Raw genomic sequence first — 5,996 nt, 5'->3', positions numbered from 1 at the left:
AAAAAAAAAAAAAAAAAAAAAAAAAAAAGAAAGAAATACTAGCGAGAAACTTGTAATTGGTTCTCATAATTACCAACTGTGAAAATAGTTTTCAAAAATATTTTTAGCTCACAAGCCTGCACTCCCATTGCTACCACAGGTGAGATGATAATTGCAGTTCTGAAGGGAGATGAGGTCACAAAATCACAAAAGCCATATTTCAAGGTCTGGCTGCCTCCTTCCCACACAATCACTGGCCACAGTGATCATCACACAGAGCTCACCACTCTGTTAAAGAGAAAGAGTCGGTGAGTATTTTCTATTTTGGTGTTAGAGGCAGAGTCTATAAAGGAAAACTCATGCCAAGAGTCTGAGTAAGTGATCATAGGGGTAAAAGAGATTCTTTGGATTGAATCTGGTCAAATGTCCAAGCCACACAGGAAGGAGAAAATATTCCTGGAGAATGGGCTAGACTAGTAAAGAGAAATGGATGTCCTAGACCTTACACCAGTCCCTGATGGCTCCCACCTTAACTTAGTGTAATCCTCACTGACAGTGATTGTAGTGATTTAATTCAATTAATAATAAAAAATGATTTTTCTTTTGTCTTTTTTGAGACCGGCCGCACCGCGCTCAGCCAGTGAGCGCTGTGAGTGCACCAGTCATCCCTGTATAGGATCCGAACCCGCGGCTGGAGCGCTGCTGTGCTCCTAGCGCCACACTCTCCTGAGTGCGCCACGAGCTCGGCCTATAAAAAATGATTTTTAAGGTGCATAAAGATGTTGTTCTAAAATCAATCTGCTGTTCAGCCAACATTCCAGGAATCCCAGACTAAATTTTCAGGATTACTAGAGGTTCCCTATAACCTCTTTGTGGTTGTAATAAAGAGTAGGTAGAATCTGCAGGAATCATCTAGTTTTGTATAGAAAGTGTGAATGGTAATTGCTTAAATAAAATGTCTCTGAGTCTGGTCTATGATGCTATTAATGAAGAAAGTAATTTTATATCAATACTGAAAACATCACTAGTGTATGATTATGGTGAGGTGATTTCCCTCTTAAAGCTAGATAAGAAACATGCCAGGAAAAGTTAACATTATCATGTTTATGGGTTTCTTACAGCACCCTGTCAGAAATATATTATTTTCACCCGTTAAGAAAATATTCTCCTTACTTGTAACAAATATACCACTTTGCTTTGGAAATTTGATAATGAAGGAGGCTATGTGTACACAGTATATAGGAAATCTCTTTACATTCTGCTCACTTTTGCTGTAAACCTAAAACTTCTCTAAACTATAAGACTATTGAAAATATATATATTCTAATAACAGCCCCAAATCTATTTCATTTTTTAAATGCAAAAGAGTATAGGCCATCCACGTGCTATTTTGCATATATGGCTTCTATTTTAATATCATTCACAAATCTTGCTTCATTGCTAACACTTCACTTAATTCCAATTTTAATAAATAGATAAATATATGTCCTGAAATCAATAAATCACTTTGTTTGTACCATGTACTGGTATTTTATCATGTACTGGTATTTTATGTCCCAAAGTTTCAGGCATGGCACATGATTATTCAGTAATTCTAGTGAGGGGTGCCATTTTAAATGTGTTTGTAACATAAAAGCAAATGAATCTTTCTGTAGGTATACTGACATGGAGCCATTAATACATTATTACACATAACTTATAGGGCAGGTTCATGCCTATGTGGTTTATTGTGTATTATGTGGTTGTCAGTGCACTGACTAAAAGCAAATGAATCTTTCTGTAGGTATACTGACATGGAGCCATTAATACATTATTACACATAACTGTTATAGGGCAGGTTCATGCCTATGTGGTTTATTGTGTATTATGTGGTTGTCAGTGCACTGACATTTATTATGATATCTAAGCTACCCTCATAATTGCTCTTGGCCTTAGAATAAATCTTAAAATGGAAACTTACTACAACAAAAAGTATAAAATACTACCAGTCTAAGGAAAATGTCAATGTGTAAAACAAAAGTAAATATAGATCTGGATTATTCAAGAACACGGCCAACTAGCTTTTGACTAGATCTTGGTGATTCATTGCATTCTCTTTGTCACCACATGGATATTTCCAAAACCCCACTTACACCTAATCACCATATGAATTTAGACAAGTACCTCACTTCTTTATACCGATGTTCTCTTCATTTTTATAATTAAACTCATAGTGTTGCCTGCCTCATAGATTATGATGAATGAAGAAGTTACTATGTGATCTGCCTTCATAGCCCTGGATTATACATTATTAGTGCTCTTTAAAAGTTATACATTCAACTCTTGGACTCCTCTTAGTGAAAGAAAAACATTAAGTAAATATTTTTCAGTGGGAACTAGTAGTAAATGGAGACTTGGATTTCAGTTGGCATGATACATCTAGCCCCTGTCTCTTCTCATGCAGGACTCTGTGGCTCGGAAGGCTGGGAACTGACAGGATGGCTGCCAGAGATGTGGCAATAGGAATTATCTTCTTATCACAGACAATGTTCGGAATTCTGGGGAACTTTTCTCTTCTTTACCATTATCTCTTTCTTTACTTCACTGGGTGTAGGTTAAAGTCCACAGATTTGATTGTAAAGCATCTCAGTGTAGCCAATTTCTTAACGCTCCTCTGCCCCAGACAATGGCAGCTTTGGGGTTGAAAGATTTCCTCAGTGATTTTGAATGCAGACTTCTTTTCTATCTTCACAGAGTGGGCAGGGGAGTGTCCATTGGCAGCACCAGCCTGATGAGTATCTTCCAGGCCATCACAATCAGCCCCAGTAACTCCAGGTTGGCAGAGATAAAAGTAAAAGCTCCAAAGTATATTGACTCCTCTATATACCTAAGCTGGATCCTGTACATGCTTATAGCTATCATTTTTCCCATGTATATGACTGGAAAGTGGAGCAACAAAAACTTCACAAACCAAAAAGATTTTGGATACTGTTCTTCCATTCGTCATGACAAAACCAGTGACATTCTGTATGCAGCACTGCTGTTATTTCCTGATGTTTTATGTTTGGGGCTCATGGTCTGAGGGTCATATGTCTGGGCCAGGAGTTCCATGGTTTTCGTCCTGTACAGGCACAAGAAGCGGGTTCAACACATTCACAGGACCAACATCTCTCCCAGGTCCTCCCCTGAGTCTAGAGCTACCAAAAACATCCTTTTGCTGGTGAGCATCTTCGTCTACTTTTATATCCTCTCCTGCATGTTTCAAGTTTGTTTGTCTGTTATTAATAATCGCAACTTGTTCCTGAATAGTGCTGCTCTATTTGCTGGGTGTTTTCCAGCTGTCAGCCCCTTTCTGCTCCTGAGGTGTGACTTCAGTGCATCCAGGCTCTGCTTTGCCTGGGTAAGGAATAGAAAAACCCCTGATCTTATGAGAAAAAATATAAATTGAAAGCTTTTGTACATTATTTAGTTTTTTATTCACTCATCCCCACAGGATTGTAAGTGCAATTATGAGCAGTCATTTCACAAGAACATGGTCCTATACACATGCATATATTTGTGTATTATAAATGTGTGCATGAGTATATATGTATATGTGCATGTACAAGGTGTATACATATTATTTAGATTATGTTTATTGTCCCTCAAGCAATAATAATAAAAAATAGGACATCATCAAAAAGAAGAGAGTCTGTCGCTGCTCTCTGCTTCCACATCTTGCAATGTGAACCCCCTGGGTCACCGTCAACACCACCAGATGGACTTTGGATCATTCCCAGCCTCAGAAACTAGGCCATGGTAGGACTTTGGCTTCTACTCGAGGAGATGGATAGTCATTGAAGAGTTTTGAGCACACAAGAGACCTGATCACCCTGGTTGTGGCAGAAGAGTCTCTAGAGAGACAAAGGAAAAGGTCTTTGAGAAGGAAAGAAGAGGTGCGCAGAGCGGGGAGACGTCCAGCGGGGGAGGCGGAAGCTCCACAGAGACCACACGTCCTGTGGGGCCACCACCTAGCAATCCAGCAGGTAGGCTTCACTGCCACCACCCTGCCCCATCCCAAGCCTGGCTCAGTGTGCGCAGAGCAGGGAGACATCCAGCAGGGGAAGTGGAAGCTCCGCACAGACCACATGCTCTGCGGTGCCTCCACGCATCCCAGCAGCCCAGTGCAGTGCATGCAGAACAGAGAGATGTCCAGCAGAGGAGGGGGAATCTCGGCAGAGACCACACACCCTGCACTACCGCCCTGTGACCCAGCAGCCTGGCCGAGTCCATGCTGACCAGAGAGGTGGCTCCCAGAGAGGCTCAAGACCCGAGGCAACCACACATGCAAGGCACTAGTGGCCAACTAAGCAGACACTGAGGTAGCCATACCACGTTGGCAACCTGAGCAACTTCTTAGTCAGACAATAGTGTCAAACCTGTGGACTGTGAAACCCCCTGCCACAATGAATAAACATCAAAGAAAAGATACCAGAAATATGAAAAATCAAGAAAGTACACCACCAAAGGGTAATAATTCTCAAGCTCTAGTTCCTATAGAACAAGAAGCCCTTAAAATGTCTGACATGTAATTTCGAGTGATAATTCTAAGGAAACTCAATGAGATACAAGAAAACTCAGCTAGACAACATGATGAAATGAGGAAAAGTATACAGGCCCTGAAAGAAGAAATGTACAAGGAAATCATTGCCCTGACAAAGAATGTAGCAGAGCCTGCCGAACTGAAGAATTCATTCAGTGAAATAAAAAACACAATGGAGAGTTTAACCAGCAGGCTTGTGGAAGTTGAAGAGAGAACCTCTGAACTTGAAGATGGACTGTTTGAAATAACACAGGCAGACCAAAAAAAAAAAAGAAAAAAAAAAAAAGAAAAGAAAAAGAAAAGAAAGAAAGAAAAAAGAATCAAAGGCATTGAAGAAAATCTGAGAGAGATATCAGACAACCTTAAGTGCTCAAATATCTGAGTCATGGGTATTCCAGAACTGGAGGAAAAAGGAGATTGCATTGAAAACATATTCAACAAAATAGTGGAAAAAAACTTCCCAGTTATTGGAAAAGACACAGATCTTCAGATTCAGGAAGCTCAAAGATCCCCCAAAATATTCAACCCAAAAAGGTCTTCTCCAAGACATGTTATAGTCAAATTGGCAAAACTCAAACACAAAGAGAGAATCTTTTTTTTTTTTTCCTTTTTGTCTTTTTTCGTGACCGGCAATGGATCGCAACCCTCAGTGTCTCGCCCGCACCGGGCTGGGATCCCCCACGGGATCGCAACCCTCGGTGCTGCTCCCACACCTCGCTCAGCCAGTGAGTGGCCGGTCTGCATGTGCGATCCAAACCCTTGGCAGGAGCACCACCGCGCTTCCCAATCGGCGCACTATAGCAGTGCGCCACTGGGCCAGCCCCAAAAGAGAGAATCTTAAAAGCTGCAAGAGAGAAGCATCAAATCACCTATAAGGAAGCCCCAAACAGACTAACATCAGACTTTTCATCACAAACCGTAAAAGCCAGAAAGGAATGGGATGACATATTAAAAACACTGCAAGACAGAGATTACCAGCCAAGAATACTCTACCCTGCAAGGCTATATTTCCGAAATGAAGGGCAAATAGTATATTTCTCAGACAAACAAAAACTGCGGGAGTTCACCACCACATGACCACCCTTACAAGAAATTCTCAAGGGAGTACTGGGTTTGGTTCCCGAAAACTAACTACCACTGCCATAAATACCCAAGAAAAATCAAAACCCACTAGTATAATAAAAAGGACATTCATGGAGAGAAAACAAACAAACAGAAAGGCTATCTACAACCCAAGGAACCAACAAAAACAGAAAACAAACAGTAAATAAGAAAGAAAGGAACAAAAGACACCTAAGACAACTGAACAATAATTAATAAAATGCTAGGAATAAATCAACACTTTTCAGTAACAACTGAATGTAAAGGGCTTAAATTCCCCAATCAGAAGACACAGACTGGCTGACTGGATTAAAAAGGAGGACCCAACTATATGCTGCCTTCAAGAGACCCACCT

The 5,996-nt window shown here is 40.6% G+C and overlaps 1 pseudogene; it reads left to right on the top strand.

The window, feature by feature from the left end:
* The first annotated feature begins 2,456 nt into the window (after positions 1-2,456).
* Positions 2,457-3,406, top strand: LOC103592058 (annotated as a pseudogene).
* Positions 3,407-5,996: the final 2,590 nt, after the last annotated feature.

Source organism: Galeopterus variegatus, unplaced genomic scaffold, assembly GCF_000696425.1.
Source record: "Galeopterus variegatus unplaced genomic scaffold, G_variegatus-3.0.2 Scaffold1078, whole genome shotgun sequence".
In the NCBI taxonomy this organism is placed as follows: Eukaryota; Metazoa; Chordata; class Mammalia; order Dermoptera; family Cynocephalidae; genus Galeopterus; species Galeopterus variegatus.
This window is presented reverse-complemented; position numbering and strand designations above follow the sequence as displayed.